Consider the following 19372-nt stretch of genomic DNA (forward strand, 5'->3'; position numbering starts at 1 on the left):
AAAGACATTTTTCAAAAGAAGGTATGCAAATGGACAATGAGCACATGAAAAGATTCTCAATGTCACGAGCCACCAGAGAAATGCAAATCAAAATCATTCCCGCTAGAAAGGCTATAATCAAAAAGATAGATAGCAAGTGTTAGAATGTGGAGAAATCGGCACTCTTATGCACTGCAAGTGGGAATGCTAAATGGTGCAGTCACTTTGGAAAATAGTCTGGTAGTTCCTCAAAAGGTTATCATATGACCCAGCAACTTCATCCCTTGTACATATAATCATGAAAAATAAAAACATATATCCACATAAAAACTTGTACATAAATGTTAGTAACAGCATTGTTCTTAACAACACAAGAACAACCTAAATGTCCATCATGTGGTGAATGATTAAACAAAATGTAGTATATCCATACGATGGAATATTATTTGACCATAAAAAGGAATGAAGTACTGATACGTTCTGCAACAGGAATAAACCTTGAAAGCATTAAGCTAAGTGAAAAAAGCTGGCCGGGCATGGTGGCTCATGCCTGTAATCCCAGCACTTTGGGAGGCCGAGGCAGGAGGATTGCTTGAGCCCAGGAGTTTTTTTTGTTTTGTTTTGTTTTTTTCCTCAAATGTTTTATTAAGTGTAGACATCTGGAGTACTGTAAAACATGCATTATCTTTCTTCTTCGGTTGTTGAGGTGTGTTAAATTTGAAGAAGATCATATCTCCATCTTCAACAATATAATTTCTGCTTTGTCTGGAGTACTGTAAAACATGCATTATCTTTCTTCTTCGGTTGTTGAGGCGTGTTAAATTTGAAGAAGATCGTATCTCCATCTTCAACAATATAATTTCTGCTTTGTCGTCTGTACTTTCCAGCAGCCTTGACTGCATTTTCAGAACCTCCCCATTTAAAATCTTCGTATTTCATTACTTCGACCACAATGAATCCCTTTTCAAAATCTGTGTGAATATTTCCTGCAGTCTGAGGATCCTTAGTCCCTTTCCTGATGGTCCATGCACGCACTTCATCTGGGCCTGCAGTGAAAATGTATTCTAGTTGGAATGCTGCAAACCCAGCCTTAATGATCTTTGGCAAAGCACTTTGTGTCGTGTTCGATTCCAGTTACTTCTGTCTCTCCTCAGCACTCAATTCTTGCCAAGGCCCCACTAAAAGGAGTGACAAACGCACCTGGGTCATACTTGTCCACCTACTCTTTAATTTCCTTCCTTCCTTCCTCCCTCCCTCCCTCTTTCTTTTCCTTCCTTCCTTCCTTCCTTCCTTCTTTGCTCCCTCCTTGTCTCTCTCTCTCTTTCTTTCTTTCTTTCAACAGAGTCTTGCTCTGTTGCCCAGGCTGGAGGGCAGTGGTGCAATCTCGGCTCACTGCAACCTCCACCTCCTGGGTTCAAGCAATTCTCCTGCCTCAGCCTCCTGAGTAGCTGGGATTACAGGCATGTGCTACTATGCCCGGCTAATTTTTGTATTTTTGGTAGAGACGGGGTTTCACCATATTGACCAGGCTGGTCTCGAACTCCTGACCTTGTGATCCACCTTGGCCTCCCAAAGATTTTACTTTTTTATCTCCTCATCTCACAGACACCTTTTCTAGTTTGTCTAGTTTACCAATCATTTCCTCCTCTTTAAGCTGAAGCTCTTCATGTATTATTTCTTTTTTTTTTTTTTTGAGACGGAGTCTTGCTCTGCCGCCCAGGCTGGGGTGCAGTGGCCGGATCTCAGCTCACTGCAAGCTCCGCCTCCCAGGTTTACGCCATTCTCCTGCCTCAGCCTCCCGAGTAGCTGGGACTACAGGCGCCCGCCACCTCACCCGGCTAGTTTTTTGTATTTTTTAGTAGAGACGGGGTTTCACCGTGTTAGCCAGGATGGTCTCTATCTCCTGACCTCGTGATCCGCCCGTCTCGGCCTCCCAAAGTGCTGGGATTACAGGCTTGAGCCACCGCGCCTGGCCTTCATGTATTATTTCTGTATCTCCAATAGGATCTACACTTCCTTCAACATGCATGATATCACCATCTTCAAAAGCACATGTTAGATGAAAGATGCCATCACAGGCATTAATATGGGATTAAAAAAGAAAAAAAAAAAAAAAAAAAAAGCTTTCCCCAAGCCCTGCCCATTGTGAGCTCCTTTCACAAGGCCAGCAATATCCACTACATTTAGAAAGGCAGGAATTTTGCTTGCTGGTTTGTGGTACTGGCAAAGAAAGTCAAACCTTTCATCTGGCACAGGTACTCTGCTCTCATTAGGAGCAGTGGTGCCGAAAGGGAAGTTTTCTGCTGAAGCCTGACTACTGGTTAATACATCGAAGAAAGTAGATTTCCCAACATTTAGCAATCCACCAATACCAATTTTCAGTGGGGTTCCAAATCTTCCAATGATTGGGGGTGGTTTAATTCCATCACCTCTTTCTTTTCAGGGCGTCGTGATTGGCCTTGGCGAAGACAGGGCTCCCAGCGGCTGCGAGAGGAAGGACCTACCGGCAGCCGGAGGCGGGGAGGAAGGAGAGAATGCAGGCCCAGCACCTCTGCCAAGTACCACGCACTTGGGCGGCAGCGGCAGCAGAACAGGAGGGCCGGGCTCTGAACGGCACCTCGAGCCCAGGAGTTTGAAACTAGCCTGGGCAACATAGCGAGACCCTGTCTCTAAAAAAAAAAAAAAAAAAAAAAAACCAGGAAGAAGAAAAGGAAGAAAGAAGAAGAAGAAGCCAGTCACAAAGGCCACATAATTATGATTCCATTTATCTGAAATGTCTGCAATAGGCAAGTCCACGGAGACAGAATGTAGATTAGTGATTGCCAGGTACTGGGGGAATGAAGAAATGGGGAATGAATGCTAACGGGTATGGAGTTTTTGAGTTATTTTTTTTTTGTAGAGAAGAAAATGTTCTAAATGGACAATGGTAAATATTACACAACTCTGTGAATATACTAAAACCCACCAAATTGTGTACTTTAAAAGGGTGAAGTCTATGCTATGTGAATAATAAAGCTGTTATTTAAAAAACACACTTGGGGTTTGTTGTCTGGTACACAGAGGTGACTTTCAGATTTGTGCTGGTGGCAAGAGGGGAAAACAACTGCAAGGGCAGCAACTGCTGCTAAAGAAACACCAGCAGTTTCTAATTTTACACTGTCCTATATTTTGCTGTGAGTTTCGTAGCTTTCGATAATGCTATACTAGAGGCCAAAACAGAAATGCCTTTTATATTTCATTATAACAGCTAAACTGGGAAATAAACTCACCAATTGCTTTTTTAAAAAGGAAATGGGCCGGGCGCGGTGGCTCAAGCCTGTAATCCCAGCACTTTGGGAGGCCGAGACGGGTGGATCACGAGGTCAGGAGATAGAGACTATCCTGGCTAACACGGTGAAACCCCGTCTCTACTAAAAAATACAAAAAACTAGCCGGGCGAGGTGGCGGGCGCCTGTAGTCCCAGCTACTCGGGAGGCTGAGGCAGGAGAATGGCGTGAACCCGGGAGGCGGAGCTTGCAGTGAGCTGAGATCCGGCCACTGCACTCCAGCCTGGGCGACAGAGCGAGACTCCGTCTCAAAAAAAAAAAAAAAAAAAAGGAAATGAGCTAAAAACAACATAGATGTAAGTGGAGCTTCAATAAACCTTTGCTTAGTAAGATGGATATTTCACAAGAGAGGGAGAGTTTGGTAGTAAAAATAGTTTAAAGTGTTACATTATTTTAAAAAGCATTTTGTTTAATTTACTGTAGATGGCCAAACATCATTTTAAAACATATGGCAAATCTGTTGGGTAGTAAAAAGAAATGACATCTTGTTTCCATTTTCTTATTCTTTCCAGTTTATCTCTTTATTGTAAATCATCTTCTATTGTGGGAGGATATTAAATTTAAATCAAACTGAGGGGGAAAAAGCAGGACTTATGTTCATAAATTCATGTTTCTCTTAGTATTGCTGCCTCTTACAGCCATTTTATGAAGAATACTATGGCCTGAGTAGTTAATATTATTTAAGATTTTTCAAATTGGTCTATTCCTGGATCTAAACAAATTGGAAAATTGGAAGTTTCTTTTCTTTTCTCTCTCTTTTTTAGACAGATTCTCCCTCTGTCGCCCAGGATGGAATGAGGTGGCACAACCTTGCCTCACTGCAACCTGCCACCGCGCCCGGCTAATTTTTTTGTATTTTTAGTAGAGATGGGGTTTCACTGTGTTAGCCAGGATGGTCTCGATCTCCTGACCTCCTGATCCACCCGTCTCGGCCTCCCAAAGTGCTGGGATTACAGGCGTGAGCCACCATGCCTGGCCCCTTATCTGTGTTTTGATACTACATTGTATAAAACACCAAGTGCTTCCTTTGGACATAAGGTACATCTAAAGTTTATTATAAACTTCTTCTACAAGTAAAGGGGTGACTAATTTGTTTTGGAACCCTCTTTGATCTATGACAAAACTCTCTAGATTTAATGACTGATTTTAAGATTCCAAACAATTTGTAAATCTAAAGTACATTACTGGTTGGATGCAGTGGCTCACGCCTATAATCCCAGCACTTCGGGAGGCTGAGGCAGGTGAATCACCTGAGGTCAGGAGTTCGAGACCAGGCTGGCCAATATGGTGAAATATCATCTCTACTAAAAATACAAAAATTAGCTGGGCGTGGTGGCACATGCCTGTAGTCCCAGCTACTCGGGAGGCTGAGGCAGGAGAATCGCTTGAACCCAGGAGGCAGAGGTTGCAGTGAGTTGAGATGGCGCCACTGCACTCCAGCCTGGACAACAGAGTGAGACTCCATCTCAAAAAAATTTAAAAATAGCTTTCTGCAGCCAGGCATGGTGGCTCACATCTGTAATCCCAGCACTTTGGGAGGCCAAGGCGGGCGGATCACGAGGTCAGGAGATTGAGACCATCCTGGCTAACACAGTGAAACCCCATCTCTACTAAAAAAAAAATACATATATATATATATACACACACAAAAAAAATTAGCTGGGTGTGGTGTCGAGCGCCTGTAGTACCAGCTACTCAGGAGGCTGAGGCAGGAGAATGGCGTGAACCCGGGAGGCGGAGCTTGCAGTGAGCCAAGATCGCGCCACTGCTCTCCAACCTGGGCAACAGAGCGAGACTCTGTCTCAAAAAAAAAAAAAAAAATAGCTTTCTGCCTGTGGACACTGCCGAGGAAGCATCGTTAAAGTCTCTCTTCTGTTTGCCATCATGTGTAAGTCAGAGTCTCCTAAAGAGCCCGAACAACTGAGGAAGCTCTTCATTAGGGGGTTGAGCTTTGAAACAACTGATGAGAGCCTGAGGAGCCATTTTGAGCAATGGGAATGCTCACGGACTGTGTGGTCATGAGACATCCAAACACCAAGTGCTCCAGGGGCTGTGGGTTTGTCACATATGCCACTGTGGAGGAGGTGAATGCAGCCATGAATGAAAGGCCACACAAGGTGGATGGAAGAGTTGTGGAAACAAAGAGAGCTGTCTCAAGAGAAGATTCTCAAAGACCAGGTGCCCCCTCAACTGTGAAAAAGATATTTGTTGGTGGCACTAAAGACATTGAAGAACATCACCTAAGAGATTTTTTTTTTTTTTTCAGATGGAGTCTTGCTCTGTTGCCAGGCTGGAGTGCAGTGCTGCGATCTTGGCTCACTGTAACCTCCGCCTCCTGGGTTCAAGCGATTCTCCTGCCTCAGCATCCCAAGTAGCTGGGACTACAGGCACATACCACCACACCCAGCTAATTTTTGTATTTTTATTAGAGACAGGGTTTCACCATGTTGGCCAGGATGGTCTCGATCTCTTGACCTCATGATCCACCCGCCTCAGCCTCCCAAAGTGCTGAGATTACAGGCATGAGCCACTACGCCCGGCCAAGAGATTATTTTGAACAGTACGAAAAAATTAAAGTGATTGAAATCATGACTGACTGAGGCAGTGGCCAGAAAAGGGGCTTTGCCCCTGTAACCTTTGATAACCATGACTCCGTGGATAAGATTGTCATTCAGAAATACCATGCTATGAATGGCCACAATTGTGAAGTTAGGAAAGCCCTGTCAAAGCAACAGATGGCTAGTGCTTCATTCAGTCAAAGAGGTCAAAGTTGTTCTGAAAACTTTGGTGGTGGTTGTGAAAGTGGTTTCAGAGGGAATGACAACTTTGGTCGTGGAGGAAACTTCAGTGACCATGGTGGCTTTGGTGGCAGCTCTGGTGGTGGTGGATATGGTGGCAGTGGGAATGGCTATAATGGATTGGTAATGATGGAAGCAATTTTGGAGGTGTTGGAAGCTACAATTATTTTGGCAATTAAAACAATCAGTCTTCAAATTTGGGACTGATGAAGGGAGGAAACTTTGGAGGCAGAAGCTCTGGCCCCAATGGTGGTACAGGCCAATACTTTGCCAAACCATGAAACTAAGGTGGCTATGGAGGTTCCAGTAGCAGAAGTAGCTATGGCAGTGGCAGAAGATTTTAATTAGGAAACAAAGCTTAGCAGGAGAAGAGAGCCAGAGAAGTGACAGGGAAGCTACAGGTTACAACAGATTTGTGAACTCAGCCAAGCACAGTGGTGGCAGGGCATAACTGCTACAAAGAAGACATGTTTTAGAAAAATACTCATGTGTATGGGCAAAAAACTCGAGGACTGTATTTATGACTAATTGTATAACAGGTTATTAGTTTCTCTTCTGTGGAAAGTGTAAAGCATTCCAACAAAGGGTTCTAATGTAGTTTTTTTTTTTTTTTTTTTTTTTTTTTGCACCCATGCTGTTCATTGCTAAATGTAATAGTCTGATCGTGATGCTAAATGTCTTTTTTTTTTTTTTTTTTTTTGAGATAGAATCTTGCTCTGTCACCCAGGCTGGAGTGCAGTGGCGCAATCTCGGCTCACTGCAACCTCCGCCTCCTGGGTTCAAGCGATTCTTCTGCCTCAGCCTACCAAGTAGCTGGGACTACAGGGGCACACCACCATGCCCAGCCAATTTTTGTATTTTTAGTAGAGATGGGGTTTCACTATACTGGCCAGGCTGGTCTCGAACTCCTAACCTGGTGATCCACCTGCCTCGGCCTCCCAAAGTGCTGGGATTACAGGTGTGAGCCACCACACCCAGCCATAAATGTCTTTTTAAAAAAATAATAATGACAATTTTAAAAAAATAAAGTACATTACTTTAGGATCAAATGTGGATATATTCAAAACAATGTACTGAAAATGGGTCTTTATTTTCCAGTGTCAGGCCTCTGAGCCCAAGCTAAGTCATCATATCCCCAGTGACCTGCACATATACATCCAGAGGGCCTGAAGCAACTGAAGATCCACAGAAGTGAAAATAGCTTAACTGATCCACAGAAGTAAAAATAGCTTAACATGTTGAACCCCATCTCTACTAAAAAAAAAAAACAAAAAAAAAAACCCCAAAATTAGCCAGGTACGGTGGCAGGCACCTGTAATCCCAGTTACTCAGGAGGCTGAGGCAGGAGAATTGTTTGAACCAGGGAGGTGGAGGTTGCAGTGAGCCGAGGTCGTGCCACTGCACTTCAGCCTGGGTGACAGAGCAAGACTCTGTCTCAAAAAAAAAAAAAAAAAAAGCCAAAACACCAGTGGGCTATTTGTTAACTTCACAGTGGCTCTCCTTTGTCATTCTCCTGTTGCCTATTATTATTGAATCCAAAGTCTAGGTCCTCTTTTTACCTGCTTCTTAGCTAATCATTATATTCCTACACAAATCATTAAGATAAAATTTTCATAAGTTAAAAACTTGTCTCTTATGCAAATATAAACAGAAAATAAGTCAGGCCAGGTGCAATGACTCACATCTGTAATCCCAGCACTTTGGGAGCCCAAGGCCAAAGGATCTCAGGAGTTTGAGACCACCCTGGCCAACATGGTTAAACTCCCGTCCCTACTAAAAATACAAAAATTAGCTGGGCGTGGTGGTGCACACCTGTAATCCCAGCTACTTGGGAAGCTGAAGCAGGAGGATCACTTGAACTGGGGAGGCGGAGGTTGCAGTGAGCTACGGTCGCACCGCTACACTTCAGACTGGGTGACAGAGCGAGACTCCGTCTCAAAAAAAAAAAAGAAAATCAAATTACGATGCACACACCTACATAATCAGATAATTCCCAGAGGGTCTAAACAACATCCTGCATTCCATGGAAAAGACTCAGTCATCTCTTCTGCTCATTTCCAAATTTTGGATATTATTTTCTTAATATTATTTTAAACTTTCATTACTATTATTATTATTTTGAGACAGGATCTCACTCTGTTGCCCAGGCTGGAGTGCAGTGGCATGATCATGGCTCACTGCAGACTCAACCTCCAGGGCTCAAATGATCCTCCCACCTCAGCCTCCAAAGTAGCTGGCACCACAGGCGTGCACCACCATGCCTGACTAATTTTTGATTTTTGTAGCTCAGGGTCTCCCTGTGTTGCCCAGGCTGGTCTCAAACTCCTGGGCTCACGTGATCCTCCTGCCTTGGCCTCCCAAAGTTCTAGGATTACAGGTGGGAGCCACAGCATGTGGCCAATTTTCTTAATATTCTTCACCCAGATAGGAAAATTTTACTTTCTCTTTTTCTTTGTACCAGTCTCTCTTTCCTCATAGAATGTTTTTTCCTCTCTTCCTGCCCAGGTGTGTCCCTTATTTTCTTTACATCTGGCCCCAGCTTGCTTCCTTTTAACACAAATTTCTGTTTCCTTCCTCTTTCATCCTTACATGAAACAGCTGATGGCTCAGGTATGCATTCCTGAAACATTTGAGGAGTAACTCGGAGTGTTAATTTTTCTTTTCTTTTTTTCTTTGAGATGGAGTCTCGCTCTGTTGCCCAGGCTGGAGTGCAGTGGCATGATCTCTGCTCACTGCAACCTCCGCCTCCCGGATCGAAGTGATTCTCCTGTCTCAGCCTCCCAAGCAGCTGGGATTACAGGCGCCTGGCACTCTGCCCAGCTAATTTTTGTGTTTTTGGTAGACGGGGTTACATCATGTTGGCCAGCCTGGTTTTGAACTCCTGACCTCGTGAATCCACCTGTCTTGGCCTCCCAAAGTGCTGGGATTACAGGCGCCAGGCCTGGAGTGTTAATTTTTCATTTAGCAGATAATAAAATGGTATTATTTTTATTAAAAATGGCCGTCATTAGTTTGGCTTTTCTCCCCCCAGTTCTCATTTGGTTTAAATGGTTTGGCATACTTGTGTTATATTCCTAGTTTCGTTCTAACTTCCATGAGGGGAGAAAATAACATTTTTTTTTTTTTTTTTGAGACGGAGTTTTCGCTTTTGTCGCCCAGGCTGGAGTGCAGTGATGCATATGTTGTTTCACATGTTCATGTGAAGAGACCACCAAACAGGCTTTGTGTGAGCAACATGGCTGTTTATTTCACCTGGGTGCAGGCGGGCTGAGTCCAAAAAGAGAGTCAGCATGGGGGGCGGGATTATCATTAGTTCTTACAGGTTTTGGGATAGGCGGTGGAGTTAAGAGCAATGTTTTGGGGGCAGGGGGTGGATCTCACAAAGTACATTCTCAAGGGTGGGGAGAATTACAAAGAAGCTTCTTAAGGGTAGGGGAGATTACAAAGTACATTGATCAGTTAGGGTGGGGTAGAAACAAATCACAATGGTGGAATGTCATCCCAAAGTGCTGAGATTACAGGTATAAGCCACCGCACCGCGCCACAAATAGCCCTTTGTATCCATGGGTTTCACATCTGTGGTTTCTGCATCTGTAGATTCAGCCAACCAAGGACTGAAAATACTTAGGGGCAGGCCTGGCATAGTGACTCACTTTGGGAGGCTGAGGTGAGCAGATCACTTGAGGTCAGGAGTTTGAGACCAGCCTGGCCAATATAGTGAAACCCAGTCTCTACTAAAAATACAAAAATTAGCTGGGCATGGTGGCACACACCTGTAATCGCAGCTACTTGGGAGGCTAAGGCAGGAGAATCACTTGAACCCGGGAGGCAGAGGTTGTAGAGAGCCGAGATTGTGCCACTGCACTCCAGCCTATGTGACAGAGTGAGAATCCACCTCAAAAAAAAAAAAAAAAAAAAAAAAATTGGGTGGCGAAAAAAAGGATGGTTGTGTCTGACCTAAACATGTATAGACTTTTTTCCCTTATTATTCCCTAAGTAATAATAGTATAATTACTATTTATATAGCAATTGCATTGTATTAAATATTTTAAGAAATCTAAGATGATTTAAAGCATATAGATGTGCATAGATTATATGCAAATACTGCATCATTGTATATAAGGGACCTGAGCATCCATGGATTTTGGTGTCCACATGGGGTCCTGGAACCAATTCCCTAGAGATACTGAGGGATGACTGTATCCACTCTCTTCTCGGATGAGGAAATGGTGACTGAGCATTTATTATTCTCTAAGTTTGTACTTGTGCCTATGTGGGTGACTATGTAGGTGTCCCCATTTTCACAGCAATATCTGAAGCTGTAAGCTTAGGAAAGAAAGATTCTTTCCTAAACAACAACCTATAGTGTAGAATGCTGCAAAAATGTCAAGCAGGACGAGGTTTGAAAAGTGTCCATTCATTCGTTTATTCCATAAATATTTATTGGCCACTTAGTATATGCCAAGAACTATATTAGGCATTAGATACAGTAATAAACAAAGCCAGGCCAGGCGCAGTGGCTCATGCCTGTAATCCTAGCACTTTGGGAGACTGAGGCGGGCAGATCACCTGACATTAGGAGTTGAGACCAGTCTGACCAATATAGCAAAACCCCGTCTCTACTAAAAATACAAAACTTAGCCAGGAGTGGTGGCACATGCCTGTAATTCCAGCTACTTGGGAAGCTGAGACAGGAAAATCGCTTGAACCCAGGAGGCAGAGGTTGCAGTGAGCCAAAATCATGCCACTGCACTCCAGCCTGGGTGACAAAGTGAGACTCCGTTTCAAAAATATAAAAATAAAAATAAACCTGGGCTCGGTGGCTCACGCCTGTAATCCCAGCACTTTGGGAGGGCCAGGCAGGAGGATCACCTGAGGTCAGGAGTTCAAGACCAGCCTGGCCAACATGGTGGAACCACGTCTCTACAAAAATACAAAAATTTGCAGGACATGATGGTAGGTGCCTGTAATCCCAGCCACTAGGGAGGCTGAGGCAGGAGAATTGCTTAAAACTGGGAGGCGGAGGTTGCAGTGAGCTGAGCTCACACCATTGCACTCCAGCCTGGGTGACAGAGCAAGACTCTGTCTCAAAAAAATACAATACAATACAATACAATACAATACAATACAATACAATACAATACAAAATAAAATTAAAAAGTTTAAAAAGTAAAATAAAATAGGCCAGGCGCAATGGCTCATGCCTGTAATCCCAGCACTTTGGGAGGCTGAGGAGGGCAGATCACTTGAGGCCAGGAGTTTGAGACCAGCCTGGCCAACATGGAGAAACCTCGTCTCTACAAAAAATACAAAAATTAGCTGGGCTTGGTGGCACACACCTGTAATCCCAGCTACTTGGGAGGCTGAGGCAGGAGAATCACTTGAACCAAGGAGGTGGAGATTGCAGTGAGCTGAGAACACGCCACTGCACTCCAGCCAAGGCTACAGAGTGAGATACCATAATACAATACAATACAATACAATACAATACAATACAATACAATACAATACAATACAATACAATACAACACAACACAACAAAACAAAATAAACAAAATCAGAATTGTTCCTGCTGACATTCAGTATAGTGAAAGAGACATACATTTAATGACTCATTTAAGAAATAAGCTGAATATGGTGGCTCACACTTGTAACCCTAACATTTTGGGAGGCCAAGATGAGTGGATAGCTTGAGGCCAGGAGTTCAAGAGCAGCCTGGGCAACAAAGCAAGACCCCATCTCTATAAAAAATAAATTAGTGGGCCAGGCACAGTGGCTCACGCCTGTAATCCCAGCACTCTGGGAGGCCGAGGCTGGTGGATCACTTGAGGTCAGGAGTTCTAGACCAGCCTGGCCAACATGGTGAAACCCCGTCTGTACTAAAAATACAAAAAATTAGCCAGGCATGGTGGCAGGGGCCTGTAATCCCAGCTACTCAGGAGGCTGAGGCAGGAGAATCACTTGAACCCAGGAGGCGGATGTTGCAGTGAGCCGAGATCGCAGCATTGCACTCCAACCTGGGCAACAAGAGCAAAACTCCGTCTCAAAAAAAAAAAAAAAAGTAAACCAAAAATAAAAATAAATTAGTGGATGCAGTAGTGTGCACCTGTAGTCTTAGCTACTCAGGAGGCTGAGGCTAGAGGATCACTTGAGCCTGGGAGATTGAGGCTGCAGTGACAGTGCCACTGCATTGCAGCCTGGGGAAAAGAGTGAGACCCTGTCTCAAAAAAAAAAAAAAAAAAAAAAAGAAGTATTAACATTTTAAGAGTCCAGTGGCAGTCGAGATGGAGTAGTCGACTATAGCTTCTTTCTATTGCTGGTTATAACTAAACACTCTGGAATAAATACAAAAAGCAACTACCTGTGCACTCTCAAAAGTAAACAAATGCAGAGTCAAACTTGGAGAAAGGGGCCCACATGGGAGGGAGTTTCCGTGTGTGTGTGTGTGTGTGTGTGATCTGAGGATAGGCACGCAGTGAGCTGTGGCAGTGCAGTGTGGACAGCTAAAACTCCCAGAGAAGCCCTGTCTGTGTAGATCAAGGAACTCAGAAAATGAGTCCCTGGGTCTCAGAGCTGGAAGGGAGAAATGTCCATTTATTCCCTCTCTCTCTTGCTGTGGCAGTGGCATGGGCAACTAACCCTCCTTGAGAAGCCCCATCATTCCGGCTCTAGGGCAGGCAGGAAGTTGAGAAGAATCCCAGAGAGGAGACCTAGAGAAGGGTTCTCCTGCTTCCGTGCACGAATAAGCATCTGTCCAGGGCTCATTCCTGAGGTGCATATACACAGAATACCCCAAAGCAGCACAGCAAAAGCCTCAAACACTGAACAACACCACAAGGGACAAGTCCAAGTCTAACCCCCAAAGGGCACAGACAGATGTAGGATGATCTAAAGCAGCACAGGACAGGCTTTGAAAACTGTCTTGACATTGGAATCCACAGGGAGAAAAGAAAGCAAGACAGACTTTGCAGTCTGAATCCAACCAGGATGACTGAATGCTGAAAACAACTAAAATCAGCGTTCTCTGGAAGATTTTAATAGAACCAGAGAGTCACAAAGGAATATTCCAACTGTTCAGCATACAAACTGGTATTATTCAACATACAAAGAGTCATGAAAAAGTGACCATTCTCAAGCGAAAAAGATAATCAACAGATACCAATGCCAAGATGATTGAATTATCAAAGACTTTAAGACAGCTCATCATGCTCTATAAGATAAAAGTGAACATGCTTGAAGTAAATGTTGAGATAGAAGTTCTCAACAGAAGAAAAAACTGAAAAGGAACCAAACAGAAAGTTTACAACTGAAAAATATATCTGAAATAAAAAATTTCACTAGATGATATCAGTAATAGGATAAAGATTACCAATAGAGGAAAGAGTTAGTGACGATGGATCAAGAGAAATTGTCCAGGCCAGGCATGGCGGCTCACGCCTGTAATCCCAGCACTTTGGGAGGCCAAGGTGGGTGGATCACCTGAGGTCAGGAGTTCGAGACCAGCCTGGTCAACATGTTGAAACCCTGTCTCTACTAAAAATACAAAAATTAGCCGGGCATGGTGGTAGGCTCCTGTAATCCCAGCTACTGGGGAGGCTGAGGCAGGAGAATCACTTGAAACTGGGAGGTGGAAATTGCAGTGAGCCGAGATCATACCAAAGCACTCTAGCCTGTGCGACAGAGTGAGACTCCATCTCAAAAAAAAAGAAACAAACAGGCCGGGCGCGGTGGCTCACGCCTGTAATCCTAGCACTTTGGGAGGCCAAGGTGGGTGGATCATCTGAGGTCAGGAGTTCGAGACCAGCCTGGCCAACATGGAGAAACCCCGTCTCCACTAAAAATACAAAAGAATTAGCCAGGCATGGTGGCAGGCGCCTGTAATCCCAGCTACTTGGGAGGCTGAGCCAGGAGAATTGCTAGAACCCTGGGGGTGAGGGTTGCAGTGAGCTGAGACGGCACCACTGCACTCCAGCCTGGGCAACAGAGTAAGACTCCGTCTCAAAAAAAAAAAAAAAAAGGAAACAAACAAATGAGCAAAACTTACAGCTGACATCCTGACATCCTTAATGGTAAAAGGTTGAATGTATTCCCCTTAAAATCAGGAGCATGGCACGGATGTCTACTGTCACCATTTCTATTTAATTTATTAATAACATCACATTGGCAGTTACAGTTAACACAATAAAGCAAGAAATAAAAGACACAGGCATCAGAAAGGAAGAAGCTGTTTCTATTTGTAGACAACACTGTCTACAAAGAATCTACAAAAAAAGGCTCTGAAAATGCATAAATGAGAAATAGGCAATGTTATTTAAAGTCACAGCTTTTACTTCAAATTTTCTATCTCCAGATCCTTACATCAAATTGCCAACTGGATATCTTCACCTGTATGTTTCCCAGGAACTCCGAAGACTCAGTATTTCCAAGCCAAATTTATTGATATCTGTCCAAACTTGGTCTTTCAGAAAAATTCCCTATTCATCTGGTAATGCCACCAATTTACTAATTCTAATATAACTTCCCAATATTGATTTATCCATCTATCCATGCTAAAAAATGAAGATTTGTCTTAGACTATTCCTCTTACCTGCCCCATATACTTGGTTAGTTAGGCTATCAGTTAATCTTGTTATGAAACCAACTGCCCCAAACCTAGAGGCTTAAAAGAAAATAATCTATAGGCCAGGGATGGTGGCTCATGCCTGTAATCCCAGCACTTTGGGAGGCTGAGGTGGGCAGATCACAAGGTCAGGAGTTACAGAAAAGCTTGGCCAATATGGTGAAACCCCGTCTCTACTAAAAATACAAAAATTGGGCCGGGCGCGGTGGCTCAAGCCTGTAATCCCAGCACTTTGGGAGGCCGAGACGGGCGGATCACGAGGTCAGGAGATCGAGACCATCCTGGCTAACACGGTGAAACCCCGTCTCTACTAAAAAATACAAAAAACTAGCCGGGCGAGGTGGCGGGTGCTTGTAGTCCCAGCTACTCGGGAGGCTGAGGCAGGAGAATGGCGTAAACCCGGGAGGCGGAGCTTGCAGTGAGCTGAGGTCCGGCCACTGCACTCCAGCCTGGGTGACAGAGCGAGACTCCGTCTCATATCAAAAAAAAAAAAAAAAAAAAAAAAAAAAAATTAGCTGGGCATGGTGGCAGGTGCCTGTAGTTCCAACTACTCAGGAGGCTGAGGCAGCAGAATAGCTTGAACCCAGGAGACAGAGGTTGCAGTGAGCTGAGATCAGGCCACTGCATTCCAGCCTGGGTGACAGAGCGAGACTCCATCTCAAAAAAAAAGAAAGAAAAAAAAAAAAAAAAGAGAAGAGAATCTATATTTCCTATAATTCTATGTGTAGACTGGCTCATTCTAGGATGGCCTCACACATATGTTTGGGGCTTCAACTGAGAATGCTGAGACAACTGGGAAGGCTGGGAGAGCTAGGGACACTCTCAAAGTGGTCTTATCTTCTAGGAGGCTAGCCTTGATTTAATCAAATTGTGGCAAAGGGTTGCCAGCAGTAAGAGCGTGAATCCCAATGTGGAAGAATTTTTCAAGTCTCTACTAACATTACAATTGCTATTGTCCCAAGGGTCAAAGCAAATCACTTAAATCAGTCTGGGAGGAGGCTACCCAAGGTTATAGACATGGGTAGGTGTGAAAAATTGGTGTGGGTAGTGGAGGGGGCGACGCAGCTTAACTGCAACAATCTAGGACACTTAACCCTACTGATTCTATTTCATAACCTCTCCAATCTCATTCTTCCTCTTGAATCCCACTTCACTGACAAGTTAAAGACCTCATCTTGTACCTGAACTACTTACAATAGTCTCCTAATGGAGCTTGCATTGCTACTATTAGCATATGAATTTTCTGAAAAACACAAATCCAGTCACATAATTCTGTTGCTTAAAACTCAGTAGCTTCCCTTTGGCCATTAGAACAAACTACTAAGTGAGGCCCACAAGGTCATTTTCTAGCTCCTACTTACCTGACTTACCTCTTACTACTCTATGCACCCTACTCTTCCAAATATGAGAAACAGTCCTTAAAGGACCATGGTATTTCAATACCACCATTTTCCATATGTTTCTATCTACAATGCCCTACTACTGCTTGTGTCCTGGTAGATATCAACTTATTCTTAAGATTTCATCCAGGAGGCTGAGGCACTAGAATCACTTAAACCCAGGAGGCAGAGGCTGCAGTGAGCCAAGATTGCGCCACTGTACTCCGGCCTGGGCAACAAAGCAAAACTCTGTCTCAAAAAAAAAAAAAGATTTCGTCTTAAATATCACAAATTTAATAAAAGATTTCTTGCCTGACAAAGTTAAATGCTTCTACCTTTTGCTTCCATTGCATCTCACAGAACCTTCAATTAGAGTGTTTTCTCCAAAACACTGTAATTATTTGTTTTCAGGTCTAACCATTTCCATCACCATGAGGTGGAAACTGTTTTTTTTTTTGAGATGGAGTCTTGCTCTGTTGCCCAGGATGGAGTGCAGTGGCACAATATTGCTCACTGCAACCTCTGCCTCTGGGGTTCAAGTAATTCTCCTGCCTCAGCCTCCTGAGTAGCTGGATTACAGGCGCGCACCACCAAGCCTGGCTAATTTTTGTATTTTTAGTGGAGGAGGGGTTCCGCCATGTTGGCCAGGCTGGTCTTGAACTCCTGACCTCAGGTGATCCGCCTGCCTCACCCTCCCAAAGTGCTGGGATTACAGGCATGAGCCACTGCACTTGGCCCTAATTTTTATATTTTTAGCAGAAATGGAGTTTCACCATATTGGCCAGCCTGGTCTTGAACTGCTGACCTCAAGTGATCTACCTGCTCTGGCCTCCCAAAGTGCTGAGATTACAGGTGTGAGCCATCGTGCCTGGCCTGAGACTCTTTATTATGTCTCTCTCTGCAATATCTAGTATTATTCTTAACACTCAGTAAGTAATTGGCGAATGCTTTTTGAATTGGTTAATTAAAATTAAAATGTCTATTTCCAACAGTCCAGATGCCAGTGGAAAGAAAGTGGGCAGGGATAGCATTAGGAGATATACCTAATGTAATGACGAGTTAATGGGTACAGCACACCAACATGGTACATGTGTACATATGTAACAAAACTGCACGTTGTGCACATGTACCCTAAAACTTAAATTAAAAAAAAAAGAAAATTTATCAGATAATGCCTGTCACCAGGTCAAATTTTATCAATTCAGTACTTTCTTTCTTCAAATATGTCACGTTTCAGTCAAGTTACTTAGGTGAAATGCAGCTCCAAGTGCACTAATAAACTTTTAATATACCTTCAGTGTTAGGAGTATGTTAACAGGAGAAATTTTTTTTTTTGAGACAGGGTCTCACTCTATTCCCCAGACTGGAGCAATAACGGCTCATTGCAGCCTTGACCTCCCTGGCTCAAGGGATCCTCCCACCTCAGCCTCCTGAGTAGCTGGGACTACAAGCCCTTGTCACCATGCCCAGCTAATTTTAACATTTTTTTTTTCTAGAGACAGGGTCTCTCTATGTCGCCCAGGCTGCTCTCCACCTCCTGGGCTCAAGTGATCTTCTCACCTCAGCCTCCCAAAGTGCTAGGATTGTAGGAATGAACCACAGTGTCTGGCCAAGATGAGAATTTAAACACTACATTTGGTATTCTAAATTTACAAATGTACCAAACGTACCAAAATTATCAGTGTATTAATACATACTGGTGCTCTCCATTGTGGCTGTGGCTGAATTATATGATATTCTTTTTTTTTTTTTCCCTGTTTCCTAAATTTTCACACATTTTGAAGTTTAAAAATATCCACGACATAGTTGAAACGTTAGAATACTTACACAAATATCCTCGGAAAATTTACTATAGTTTGGAGTCTGTCTCTCACCCTTACTGACCCAGAAATCTGTCAGAAAGATTTAAATTAGTAAGCACAGAGAGACTTAAGTATGCCTTCCACCACTGCTGCCCATCCCCATCCCCAACAAAAAAAGAAAGCCAATTTTTTTTTTTTTTTTTTTTGAGACGGGGGTCGCCTCTGTCACCTAGGCTGGAGTGCACTGCAACCTCCGCCTCCCGGGTTCAAGGGATTCTCCTGCCTCAGCCTCCCGAGTAGCTGGGATTACAGGCGACCGCCACCAAGCCCAGCTGATTTTTGCATTTTTGCATTTTTAGTAGAGACAGGGTTTTGCCATGTTGGCCAGGCTGCTCTCAAACCCCTGGCCTCAAGTGATCCTCCCGCCTTGGCCTCCCAGAGCGCTGGGATTACAGGGGTGAGCCACCACGCCAGGCCTCAACTTCACTTTTTTTTTTTTTTTTTTTTTTGAGACAAAGTCTGTCTCTGTTGCCAGGGTGGATAATTCCGGCTCACTGCAACCTCCGCCTCCCGCGTTCAAGTGATTCTCCTGCCTCAGCCTCCTGAGTAGCTGAAATTACAGGTCCCCGCCACCACGCCCGGATAATTTTTGTATTTTTAATAGAGACAGGGTTTCACCATCTTGGCCAGGATGGTCTCGATCTCTTGACCCTATGATCCACCTGCCTTGGCCTCCCAAAGTGCTGGGATTACAGGTGTGAGCCACCATGCCCAGCCTAAACTTCGTTTTCTTAATGATCTTTTAATTTTAGAACAGTTTTAGATTAACAGAATTTATTTATTTATTTATTTTATTTTTTTGAGACCGAGTCTCACTCTCTTGCTCAGGCTGGAGTGCAGTGGCACGATCTTGGCTCACTACAACCTCCACCTCCCCGGTTCAATGCCTCAGCCTCCCGAGTTGTGGGGATTACAGGTGTGAGCCACTGCGCCCGACCTAAACTTCGTTTTCTTAATAACTTTTTAATTTTAGAACAGTTTTAGATTAACGTAATTATTTTGAGGGCAGTAGGGTCCTCTACACCCCACACAAGACAGGTTTTTCAACTCTAACTTCTACTTCCACCCCACGCAGACTCTCCGCACCTCTAGCTTCTCATCTGTCTGGCGAGGCCTGATCCTCACAGACCAACTTCACGATTGTGAGGAAATCTCAGCTCAGACCAAACGTCACCGCCCAGACAGACACAACTGGGTCAAGCGTCAAGCTCGCGGACACCCGAGCCCGGAAACCCTAACACTCCTCCAGGGGTTGGTTCTCGAAGCCTGAACATTTTTAACCTCAAAACGCCCAGGATCTCGGAGGCGTGTGGTGGATGCCACATAAATACATAACTCGTAACAACCACTTATTGTTTAGCGCCAGGCCTGCAGGTCTTTCTCCTGCGCAACCCGCTTGTTCTCGCAG

The 19372-nt window shown here is 44.0% G+C and overlaps 2 protein-coding genes and 2 pseudogenes across 9 annotated transcripts in view; 3 read left to right on the forward strand and 1 right to left on the reverse strand.

Moving 5' to 3' along the window:
* PTRH2 (peptidyl-tRNA hydrolase 2) overlaps positions 1-19372 on the forward strand; it is a 1137200-nt gene that overhangs the window by 842747 nt on the left and 275081 nt on the right. The window lies entirely within an intron of this gene.
* SKA2 (spindle and kinetochore associated complex subunit 2) overlaps positions 1-19372 on the forward strand; it is a 976874-nt gene that overhangs the window by 102797 nt on the left and 854705 nt on the right. The gene's annotated exons all lie outside the window — the stretch shown is intronic.
* On the reverse strand, positions 721-3947 carry LOC126938291 (obg-like ATPase 1; annotated as a pseudogene).
* On the forward strand, positions 5190-6545 carry LOC126939443 (heterogeneous nuclear ribonucleoprotein A1-like; annotated as a pseudogene).

Source organism: Macaca thibetana, chromosome 16 (assembly GCF_024542745.1).
Source record: "Macaca thibetana thibetana isolate TM-01 chromosome 16, ASM2454274v1, whole genome shotgun sequence".
NCBI classification, from domain to species: Eukaryota; Metazoa; Chordata; class Mammalia; order Primates; family Cercopithecidae; genus Macaca; species Macaca thibetana.